The sequence below is a fragment of the Marmota flaviventris genome, chromosome 6 (genome assembly GCF_047511675.1).
Source record: "Marmota flaviventris isolate mMarFla1 chromosome 6, mMarFla1.hap1, whole genome shotgun sequence".
Lineage (NCBI taxonomy): Eukaryota > Metazoa > Chordata > Mammalia > Rodentia > Sciuridae > Marmota > Marmota flaviventris.
This window is the reverse complement of record NC_092503.1, coordinates 121,030,606-121,043,347: the sequence shown is the minus strand read 5'-3', so window position 1 is coordinate 121,043,347 and position 12,742 is coordinate 121,030,606. Positions and strand designations below refer to the sequence as shown.

Below are 12,742 nucleotides of genomic sequence, written 5' to 3'. Positions count from 1 at the left end.
TCATTCCTGTCTTTAAGTCATTCTTCATTTTTGGTAAGTTCCCAAATGTCTTTTTCAATTTTATTTTTTCATCTTGTAGTGCTGAGTTGTGAACCTGGCTCCTTATGGATGCTAGGCAAGGTCTCTACTCTGGGCTACATCCTCACCCCTTTCCCAAATATATCTCTGCCAGAAAAAGCCTGGATATAATAATTCCCCTGACAATTAATTATATTTTAATCTCTCAATTTTTTTCACACAGAATATAATTTTTATCCTTAGCAGCAAAACTGAATAAAGACAGATAGAATATGGATTGTTATGAGTTTTGAGGCAGATGGTTTTCTGAAAGAGAGAAAACAGTGGGGCAGTGGCAGTTGACCTGTAATGCCGCCATCTTAATCTGTGGTCCAGAGGATTTCCCACAACACCCTGCTGACCCTGCATACTGCAAGAGGCCATCTCCTTTCTGGCTCTCTCCTCCTGTGGGTAGTCTCATCTTTAGAATGGAGGGGAGACCAGGGCAGGTACATTCATGCTGAGCAGGCTTGTTTTAGCTGTGATCTCACCACCATGTGTTCCCTTTCAGCCTGGAGGAAGGCCCCCCCTGTATGCAGGTGACTCTGATATGTCCTTGGCCTTCCCTCCTCCAGGATCCTCCCCTGACCTTCTGTATCAGTGGTCTCCACCCAGGATGGGATGGGTTTCCTGCTCTCTCTTCTCTAATTTGTTTCCCACCCCTCCCAGTAAACACTTTTAACTTCTCTTGTAATCTGTCCCCTGCCTAAACTAACCAAAGCCAAGCACAACAGGAAAGCAAAATTCTCCTAAATAGAGAGAAAAATGATTGTAACTTGCATTGGAAGACCACAGAGACTTCTTCTGTTTGGATCACAGAACTCACCTCATATTCCTATCTTTTAAACACTCTCCAATTTTTTAAACATTTTTTTAGTTGTAGATGGACACAATACATTTGTTTTATTTTTATGTGGTGCTGAGGAATTAACCCAGTGTCTCATACATGGTAGGTGAGCACTCTACTTCTGAGTCACAACCTCAGCCCTAAATTATTCTTCATTTTTGGTAATTTCCCAAGTGTCTTTTTAAATTTTGATTTTAGTTTTTCATGTTGTGGTGCTGAGATGTGAACCTATTCTAGGCCCATCCTCCCCTGTAGGCTAGGGTTAGCTGTACCCCCTGAAAACATCATGTTTAACTGGTATTTATTGTTGGTACAGTGACACTGGAGAGTTCAGTTGTGAGCAGAGCCTAGATGAAGCAGGGTTGGAACTGTGGATAGGAATTGCTGGTCTCTAAAAAATTTCAGAAATCATATTTGACAACTTAGGCCTTTCATCTTCCTAATGTGGGGGCCTTGGTTCTGTATTCCCTTTACCCCAGATTCCTAGTGTTTGGGTCTAGGTTTGGTTTTTCTTTTTCTTTTTTTTTCTGGTCCTCTGGATATTAGTCTTCTCTCAACTACCTCCTACTCTGACTTGCTGTCCTAGCTGGGTTTCTTCCAAGAACCTTGGTTTCTGAGAAATGAGTTTCTGGTGTTCTGAATTTGGGGTCCAGGATGCTTAGGAGATTTGTGAACTACTTGAAATTATATAACAAAGTCTGTGTTTGTGTTTGTGTTACAGGAACACAATGCAATTAGTGATATTCACAACAATTTTCTTTGCTTTTAAGAAAATTTTCATTTGTGTGTTCGTCTTTGATTTTTTTTTTAATTTGTGAAGATCATAAAAGGAGAAACCTGGAGAGTCTAATACTGTTTTTCCCGAGAAAGGGTAGAAACAGATCAGAGAAGAAAGGATGAGGTGGGAGGAGAGAGGAGATGAGAAAGAAAGTAGAGTGCCCAAGATTCACATAGACATTTTGGGTGTGCTGAATCAGTGAGAGATGGAAAATCCCATCCAAGGTGGTTTGAGTTGAGTCTGAAGAGGATATGCGGGTTCTTTGTGTGCCTGAAATGTAACCAAATCCTTGATACATCTTTGAGAGTTTTCAGTGAATAAATTGTGTGTGTGTGTGTGAGTGTGTGTGTGTGTGTGTGTGTGTGTATGAATTACATTAAGCCATTTTTAAGTAATCATCTCATTAAATTTGTGATAATGAGACCACCTGTGATAATGAGACCACCTCCACCTTTTAGTAGCAGTTAGGCCAGGCATATGCTAAGGAAGTTTCCAATGCAATGAAAGATAATCCAGAGGACTCTTTAACTCTAGGGGTGAGTTTAGGACCCATGCCATCAGAATTTGTATAATATGCCCTTTTCCTGCCCTGGATGTTTCTTTTTGACATCAGCATTATAGCATGTGAGAGACAGAGAAGGCTGAGTCATGGCATCAAGGAGGCTTTGGATTCAAATGTCTAAGGAACACTATTTGAGAATCTTAATGGTTTTCCTGGGGAGATGTTTATTAAAAAAGAAGGATCACATAGTCTTTTTTTTTAAAATGATCTCCCAATTCTCTGCTGAATTAATGTTTGTAAGTTTTCATGTAACACTTGCATACTCTTTTATTTTGTAAGGATAAACACCATTGCTATACTAGAATCAACACTATCATATTGACAGGTGCATAGTGTGGGGTGGACAAATGTCTATTTCATCTTGTTCATGAAATTGTAACAATGAGTTATAAATTAAGATTTTCTGTGGGAATTATATGAAGGCTGCATTGAGGTACATAGCATGGTACTTGACACACTGGAGAGTCTCAAAAGATTTTCTTCTTTCACCCCTTTTCCTTTTCTCCCCCATCTGCTTCCTTCTCCTCTCATTTTAAACACAAATCTTAAAAAAAAAAACAAAAAAAACGTTGTTTAGTTATTATGTTAACCATTCTAATCTTGTTCCTGAGGCTCTGCCCTGTTGGAGGCAAAAGCTTTCCAGTTGAAGACATTTTGGAGTGTATGACATATGTAGGCTTTGCTTTGGTCAATGACCTTCCTGTCCTCTTTCCAAAAGGGAAAATGGAAGTTTTAGGAGACTTATGTTGCCTTGGGACCCTGGGAAGAGGGACCGTATGTTTTCTCTTAGTTATTTCAGATCCTCTCCATCAGGAGGCTAGTCTGAAATGGTTCATAAGACTCTTGGGTCAGTGTCTCCTGAGAAAAGGCAGGTCTCATCTCATTGCTTGGTCCCCCTCCCCTGACCCTAAATTCCAAGGTCGGTGTCACTTATTCTTGGTTGCCCCTGGACTTTTTCCTCTGATCTTTAGACCTTTTCTGGTTCACTGGCTCACTGGGCACCTGTCTTTTCACTTTCTTGGTTTCTGCAAGCACATTTCTCTGCCATTGCTTTGTTCCACAAGGGATGTGTCATCTATGTGGTCATATTAGTTTTCTATTTGCTGCCAAGTTACTACAAAATTAGTAGCTTGGGGCTGGGGTTGTGGCTCAGTGGTAGAGCGCTCGCCTAGCATGTGGGAGGCCCTGGGTTCGATTCTCAGCACCACATTAAAAAAATAAAGGTATTGACAACTACAACTAAAAAATAAATATTAAAACAATTAGTAGCTTAAGCCAACAAAAATATAATATCTTACTTGTTTGTAGGCCAGAGAAATCTAAGAAGGTATGGACAGCCTTGTGTTCCTATCTGGAGGCATTTGACGTGTTGCAGTTTCTAGAGGCCATCTGTATTCTCTCATTTGAGGGCCTGTTCTTTCACCTTCAAAGCAAGCAGCACAGCATGTTTTTTACCTTATTTCTGTGATTCTGTCTGCTTCTCTGACACAGCCAAGAACGATCTCTGTTCACAAGTATTTATGTGATTAGTTTGGACTCATGCAAGAATCCAGAATAATCTCCCCCAAAGGAGAGTAACTAAGAACAGAGTAGGGTCGAAGAGCATGAGAAGAAGATTAACATTAAACAGGGATGAGAGGTGGGAGGGAAAGGGAGAGAGAAGGGAAAATGCATGGAAATGGAAGGAGACCCTCAGAGTTATACAAAAGTACATACAAGAGGAAGTGAGGGGAAGGGGAAAAATAATACAAGGGGGACAAACGAATGTCAGTAGAGGGGGCAGAGAGAGAAGAGGGGAGGGGAGGGTAGGGGAGGGGGGATAGTAGAGGATAGGAAAGGCAGCAGAATACAACAGACACTAGTATGGCAATATGTAAATCAATGGATGTGTAACTGATGTGATTCTGCAATCTGTATATGGGGTAAAAATGGGAGCTCATAACCCACTTGAATCAAATTGTGAAATATGATATATCAAGAACTATGTAATGTTTTGAACAGCCAACAATAAAAAATTAAAAAAAAAAAAGAATCTGAATCTTAATCACATTTGTAAAGTGGCCTAGTCATGTATTTTACACATTCACACTTTATGGAGTTTAGTACTTTGGTTTCTATCATAGCTGGAAGTTTTAAAACTCTTTAGGCAATTCTTGTGGAAGGCAAATGACTAGGTCCAATATTTTAGGGTTCTCCCATATATGTAAGGGTGTTTTTCTCCTATTGGTCTGTGAGAAGTGGAAGAAAAGTCTCTAGGGTTGACCTCTCACTGTATATATTTGATTCCTTCTTTGAACTTCTTTCTCTCCCATCTAAAAACCCTTTCCATTGCCACCTAACTGGGTAAGATTTCTCTGAGTTCCCTGCAGTCTAATTTATAGTCAACCTCCAAGTTTAGCTAAGCTAGATGTAATTCTCTACTCATGGCTTAGAGTTAATTTTACAAGTTCAGCATAGTTAGTTCTTTATAAGTAAATGGAGGTCTTGCAAATTTTGTTAACCTCAATTATATCTAAAGATGACCCAGTTTTCAGGATGGTTGTGTATCTTTGTCTTGAGAAAGTATTGTTTGGTAGCTAAATCCAAACAGTGACATTTCAGATAGATACCTAGCATTTTGATCCCAGGGTGTTAAGCTTTTGGGCTTAGTCTTCATGGGAAGGCTGCAGCAGGATGTGTGAGTGGTGTGTGTATATAGGGGTGTGTGTGTAAGAAAAAAAATACAGCAGCTGAATGTTTTCAAACAGATTTTCCTTTCTTCCTCCCACATTGCTGTGTTTCAGAAGATTGGTTGCTGACTCTGATGTGTAGAGACTCTGCAAATCCCTGATATGAGATCTGTGTTCTCTCATAGATTGGTGGAAGGAACAGTTCCAAGCCTGTGAGTGACTGTGTGCTTCCAGATTTTCCTCCTGTTGCCCTCATGGCTTCTGGCTTCTCCTTAAGTTCTCTGTGGTGATTCAGATGCCAACATCACCAATGATGTTGCTGTGGCAGAAGTAATGGTACAACACTGGGTACTGGTTGTCAAGGGTCCCTTCACAAGTCTATCCCCCAAATCAGCCTCTGGATCCTTCTCCTGGTTGTTGACATGGGCTTGAGTTACAAGACTCACCTCAGGAGGCTTATCCCCTCCTCAGCTCAGGCAGCTCTGTGACTGTGAGGTGGTGGGTGGCTGTGTGCTTTGTGTTGGGGCAGGAGAGGACCTTGCATGACTGACAATTCTCTCAACAGGGCCGGTCACTCTGGATCAAGACTCTACTCACCACAGCCTTTCTGTCTCTCATGAAAAGATGAGTCTGTCCTGGAAGGGCCCCTGTGTGAACTGTGATGAAAAATGCAGTGTTTTGGGTCTTGAGGGCATCACACCAGGAAGATGGTACTGGGAAGTGGAGATAGAGAATGAATTATCCAGCAAGTGGACTCTGGGAGTCTGTAGGAAAGATGTGAGCAGAACAGGCTGCTACCTGGAATCATTACAAAAGGGATTTTGGGTCATGAAGAAAGTTAACAATAGTTATTTTTCCCAAACTAATCCTGTGACTTGGTTATCTCCTAGGCAGGATCTTTTCAGGGTAGGGGTTTTCCTGTACTACAGTGAAGGGGATGTCTCCTTCTATAACATGATTGATGGGTCCCACATTTTCTCTTTCCCTCCAGCCTTCTTTTCTGGAGCTCTGTTTCCATACTTCATGTTTATGTATGGAGCTGTGTCCATGACCATCTGCTCCATGGAGAGTGGGTCTGAGGGGCTCCCTGTACCCCTTAACAATTCTCCCCCTTTGGAGGAAATCCTGAATACCCCAATGGAAGTGTTGATGGTGCTCCCCCAGAGGCTGAATCTCTGTTACTTCCCTGACACTCCCAGGTTTTGTCGACATAGGGTCCCTTGCTGTCTGTGATCCCTCACTGTGGCTCTTCTGGGGTATAGACTCCCTGTATCAAAAGCCTGTGATATGAGACTTGGACTGTTCAGTGGGCTTGTCCTTCTGCTTTTTGTTCAGACTTCACATGTGTGGTTATGAGAGTTCAGTTCATATCTTATTCAGATAGCAGAAGATTAAATTTGGCTTTTTTGTAACTGGTTTAGAGAATGTGCAATTTAACTGAGGAGCCCTATTTTTTGGTATTAAAAAGTATTTCAAGCAGCTGTGGCAGCATATACCTATAGTCCTATCTGCTGGGGAAGCTAAAGCATGTGGATCAATTTATCCCATAAGTTTGAGGCCAGCCTGGGCAACATATGGTACTCTGTTTCCAAAAACAAAACAAAACAAAACAAAAAATTCGATCAAAGGAGAGATTACATTACTGCACCTGCATGTGTGTAGAGGAACCTTGAGGTTGAAAGTGGTACCCAGTTCTATTTTTGCAGATTTGGACTATCAGATGACAGTTCATTATCCAAAAATTTTCAGCGAAATGGATAGGTGTGTTATTCATTTTTTTTTGTCTTTGTTACAAAATAATGAGAAAATCAATCTAAAGGAGGAGAGATTTTTTTCCTCACTGTTTTAGAGGTTTCAGTCAATAGTCACCTGGCTGCATTACTTCTGAGGTAGAATGTATGGGAGCAGGTGGTGGAGTGAGTGGCTCTCCTTATGGCATACAGAAGGCAAGAGGGAGAGAGAGAGAAACTTAGGGGGAGAGAGGGGAGGGAAGGATAGAAGGATAGAAGGAGAGAGAGAGAGAGAGAGAGAGAGAGAGAGAGAGAGAGAGAGAGAGAGAGAGAGAGAGTAAATATATAGATAAGGGGCCAAGACATAGTCTTCAAGAACACAGTCACAGTTACTTACTTACTTCCTCTTTCCTAGTCCCCACCTATTGAAGTTTCTACCACTTCCCAAAGGACCGCCAGCTGGGGACCAAACTTTTAACACATGAGCCTTTGGAGGATATTTCAGTTCCAAACTATAATGAATGATGGAGTTTTAAGAGAAGAGTCCAATATTTTATGTTATGTGCTTCCTATTCTGGGATGAATATAACATACTTATTTTCCATAATTCAGTAAATTTCTTGTACCACTGATAATGTTGTGATATGTTAATCCAGGGAATTAAGGATAAGGCAATGGATCTCCTCCTTAAAAAGCTATTAGTACATATTCATTGTATAAAATATTTGTTCTTATTGTGGCAATTTCATACATGCATATACTGTACTTTGATCATATCCCCCTTTCTGCTACTCTCTTTAATTTTTCCCTACATTCCCACTTTGTGTCTATACTACAACTGAGGAAAGACAAGAATTATTAGAGTAAACATAAATGAAAAAGAGAATTTCCAGATGCAAGGTAAATTGCAGCAAACTTTGACCACAAGCATGGGTCCAGTTAATATATTTATTCTTAGTATTTCCAAGTCTGATGGTAAGGGCATATGGAAAACCACAGCAAACAAGAAGATACAGGACTATTGAAGACTTAGTCCTGCAAGAATAAAGGCATGTTCACTCTACCAGGTGAAGAACTGTGAACAGTTGTTCTGACTTGGGGAGAAACAACACAGTTTGGGAATTCAAAGACAGAAAGAACATATAACCACAGTCCTTCTAGAAACAAGGACATAATCACTTTTGTATATTTTCTCTTTGCTTGTGGTATATATGTGTGTATTTGTATATATTGACCATTTGCTTCCTCTCTCTTCTTATATTTATGCTTTTTATATACAAATTGTTATCTTTTAGGTAAAAGTATGAGGCTGACTGAATTTGAAGTGTGGATAATATAGCAGTGTAGTATCAATGACTGGGAGTGCTTCTTTCCTTATGTAGGAGAACAGAAGAGAAGCTCTTCATTTGTCAGGTGGCTTTGTCATGTTACAAATGGTTGTAGAATGGTGTAACAGGAATGCATACATAAAGTATAAAGTCAAAGGTGTGGACAAAGTCCAGTATCATTTTATTGCATTTCTGCTCCAAATCCACTCCATATTGGTCTTCTTTGTATTATTGGAACTGGACCTTGTAAACACTTCTTTGCCATCTGACACAATGTGAGATTGTTGGTACAATGCACTGGAATGTTCACGGCAAGGCAAGTTAATTCGGTTTCTTTCTTTCTTTTCCTTTCCTTTCCTTCTTTTTTTTTTTTTCCTTTTTGGCACCAGGGATTGAACCCAGGGATGCTTAACCACTTAGCAACATTTACAAACTATATTTTTTTAAACATATTTTTCTTTAGTTGTGGATGAACCAATAACTTTATTTATTTTATTTTTTTAATGTGGTGCTGATGATCAAAGCCCATTCCTCACACTTTCATTAACAATGAGCTAGAACCCCAGCACCCAAACCCCCTCCTTTAAAATTTTGAGACAGTCTTTTCCTCATTTCCTACATTGCTTAGGGCATGGATAAGTTGCTGAGGCTGGCTTTGAACATGTTATACTCCTGCCTCAACCTCATAAATGCTGGGATTACAGGCATGGGCCACCATACTGGGCTGTTTTCCCTTTTTGTTTTGCAACTTCTGGTGGTGTACAGAAGGCTCACCTTTTGGTAACATAGTAAGAAATGTCTATATTGATATCTTTATCTGTATTTTGAGTCTCTGCCCTAGGTTCCTGAAAAGTGGTTTCTCTCCCTGATCCCTGAAAACATCTCCTAAAATCCTTGGAATTTCCTGTTTTAGATGGAAGGAGAGTCTGTTGTTATTAATAACCAGCCCTTTTCAGCCATCTGAGTTTATGTTAATAGGACAATTTTTAGAAAGCCCCTGGGTCACCTCATGATAGGGGCAGGTTGCCAAAGGAACAAATTTTATGAGTAAAAAATGAAAGAGGGGACGAAATAGAGCTGAAGTTTGAGTTAATTAATTGCAAATAGTGAATGATTTAATTAATAATAATGACACAGTGGAATATCCATAAAAACTTTGAGGGAGCTTCTGAGTTTATGAACAACAATGTATTCATGTTCCTAGGGGTGCTGCCTCTCAAACTCTACCACAGGACAGGTATACCTGTGGTCCAGGCTTTTCTGGGTCTTACCCTATGTGTGTGTTCATCTGGCTATTCACTGTATCTTTTACAAGATCTTTTATAATAAATTGGTTAGTAAACAAAGTTGTTTCTGTTGATTTTCTGAGCCCTTCTAGAAAATGAGTGTAGAAAATCACCCAATCTGAGAATGGATCTTGGGAATGGAGGATAGGTGTTGGGAATGAGATAAAAATTTAGGATACTACAAAAAATAAAAGGCTCTAACAGAGAAATGTGCCTGTTGGGATATGGAACAATAACTTGTGAACTGCTCCTGACCTGGACAAAGAATCTTAAGGGACAAAAAGAGACTAAAGGTAAAAATGCACCAAACAATCTCATAAATTACTTTGTAAGTTTCCAGTTCCATATAAATTTTATGGAATGCAGCAAATCAGGAAGAAGATTTCAAAAGAAATACACTACTAACCTCATGAAGCTAGGGGCTAACATTTGATTGGATCAAACAACTGATCAAATATAAGATGAGAACAAGATGGCAGACTAGATTTCCTAATGGGAAACCATGTTACTTAATATTTCCCAGTCTCCAGGGAAGTCCTGTCCCTTTGGATCATATGTTCTACTTTTGTACCCTATAAAATAACCTGACCTTAATCACTGGTGGTATGATTCTTCTTGCTCTTGAGATTGCCCACATTATTCTCTGAGGGTCACTATATTTACTTTTCACATTCTAATGATGCTCTTCCTCTCTTTACTAAAGCCAAACTCATCCATACGTCTTTTCTGTGGTATGGACAAATGTCTGAAAGTCCTGAGTAGAGGTTTCCTTTGCCACTGGAGAGACTACATTGGACCTCCTTACAGTGACAGGAACTTCAGAAACAGGTGGGTAATTTGAGGAGCCATCTTGTGATTGTCATCTGAAGTCATGGGGGGCATACTTTTAAGACTGTGGGGTCCAGTTAACCTGTGGGACTCTCTGCCTAATTCATTAATTGAATTATAGAATACCCAAATATATACAGAGAATTGGTGTGGAAAACTCCAAACATTTAGTGTCAGAAATGTTGGGGCAGGGGTATTATAAAAGAGGACACCTGGTGAGATGGAGCATTACAAATCCATTTCAACCTTCCAGTGGGCCATGGTTCCATCTTCCTCAATGAATTCTGCACCTCAGTCTCATTGAGGACCCTGTCATACATTTTTTCCCCTTCCTTGGCTACTCTGCCTCAACCCAAGAGGTAGTATCTTTTCCCTATATATGCCATTTCTGCATTCTTTTCAGCCTTCTTTTACTTCTCTTAGTAGTTACCACTTTTTCTTAGTTGATTTTTTTTCTTTTTTTCTCAGTGCTGGGGATTAAATTCAGGGCCTCAGACATGAATATGTCCATGTTAACTTTTCCCTGTTCAAATAATTTATGTGGTTTCTGGACTTTGGTAGAAGCATCTAAACTACAATTACTTAGTACCTGTTAAAGGAGGGTGCTGAATTGCTCACAACGTATCAGAAAAAGTAATTGAGGCATTAATCAATTTAATAAAATGCTTAACTCCAACAATAACATTATATAAATATGTTCATTTTTGGTGGATTTTAAGTATTTTCTATATGTAAATAGATTACTTGTCAGTTTGCTTCAGAATTATATGTCTGACTTAGAGTGTGATGACATTAATGCTAGATCATGTTGCTCAGAATTACTTGGCTATATCATTGTCACTGTATTTTGCTTGTTTCATTTAACTGCTTTATCTTCCTTTTCAACATACCTGTTACTACTTGGAATATAGATTGGTTCATCATGGTGCCAAATGGCAACATGAGGGTGCTTGATTCAACAGAGATACAAAATTGAGGGAAAGTGAAGTCATTCATGAAAGAAGCCTTGATCAAGCTTGGCTTTCTGTTGGGAGCTGCCATTTAGGAAGTGAGTGCCCCTTGACCTTGAATGATGACAATGTGGAGATGTGGCAAGCCATCCATGAGCTGTGTGTGTGTGTGTGTGTGTGTGTGTGTGTGAAATATGAGCACTGAGTGCACAAAGTGGACTGAACTAACGTTGCTCCTCTGTTTGTGCTGGCCTTGCTCTGGTCTTTTCACTTGCTCTGCCATGATCCCCATATAGCTCATGAGATGGGCATGACCTCCCTAGATTTCAGTCAATGTGCTGACAGTAGACATCACATAGGTAGACTCAACTCCCTGAAACCTGACCCCTTGCCTCATTTGAATGGCTTCTTCCCAATAAAAGGGTTCAGCATGTGCACTCTCTCTCTTTCCATGGACCCCCTAAAGCTGGAGGAGCTGCCACAAGACCCAAGGTATTTCTCTGTCTCTGTGTGATTATTTCATGCAGCCCAGTTCACCTGGAGTGACCCTAAGTGTTTAGTTGTGAAACACAACAGTTTCCACTTGTTTTGTTTCTTTATGTATCTTTATAGTATGATTTTTAGCTTTGATAAATGACTGAAGCCAGAGAAGCTGTGGTTGGCGTTAAGATACACTACAGTGGCATATGATCAACCCATACTGAGTCAAGAGGACATACACAATTTATACAGATCAATTTCAAGCAGGGAAATAGAAGATAACATCAAAAGCCTACTAACCAAGAAAATCCCAGGACCATACAGATTCAGAGCTGAGTTCTACAAGACCTACAAGGAATAATTAATATCAATACTCCTCACATAATTCTATGAAACAGAAAGGAAGGAACCTGTTGTAACTCATTCTACGAAGGTGGTATCATCCTGATACCAAAAACCAGGCAGAGACACATCAAGGAAAGAAAGCTTCAGATCAATATCCCTGAAGAACACGGGTACAATAATTCTCAATAATGGGGCCGGGGTTGTGATTCAGTGATAGAGCACTTGCCTAGCATGTGTGATGCACTGGGTTTGACCCCTGGCACCACAAAAAAATAAACAAATAAAAAATAAAGGTATTGTGTCCATCAACAATAAAAAGTATTTAAAAAATTTAATAAAATTTTGGCAAATTACATACAAAAATATATTTAAAAAGTAGTGCACCATGATCAAGTCGGGTTTATTCCAGACAAAGTTGTTTCAACATACGGAAATCAATAAATATAATTCATCACATCAATGCACTTAAAGATAAGAATTGTATGATTATATCAATTGATGCTGAGAAAACATTTGACAAAATACAGCATCCTTTCATGTTCAAAACACTATAAAAATTAGGAATAGTAGGAACATACCTTAACATTGTAAAAGCTATGTATGCTAAACCCAAGGCCAACATCATTATAAATGGCAAAAAGTTGGAAGCATTCCCTCTAAAAATTGGCACAAGACAGAGATGCCCACTTCTATTCAATATAGTCCTTGAACTCTGCCCAGAGCAATTAGACAGATGAAAGGAATTAAAAGGATACAAATAGAAAAAGAAGAACTCAATTATTATTTGTTGGTGACATGATTTTATACTTAGAGGATCCAAAAACTCCACCAGAAAACTTGTAGAATTAATTAATTAGTTCAACCAAGTAGCAGGATGATATA

General features: G+C 39.4%; 1 non-coding gene and 1 pseudogene across 1 annotated transcript; both read left to right on the top strand.

The window, feature by feature from the left end:
- The first annotated feature begins 3,381 nt into the window (after nucleotides 1-3,381).
- On the top strand, nucleotides 3,382-3,454 carry Trnaa-agc (transfer RNA alanine (anticodon AGC)). Its single transcript has one exon. It is a non-coding gene; the product is annotated as a tRNA-Ala (tRNA).
- Nucleotides 3,455-10,890: 7,436 nt separating this feature from the next.
- On the top strand, nucleotides 10,891-11,676 carry LOC114082790 (protein cornichon homolog 4 pseudogene; annotated as a pseudogene).
- Nucleotides 11,677-12,742: the final 1,066 nt, after the last annotated feature.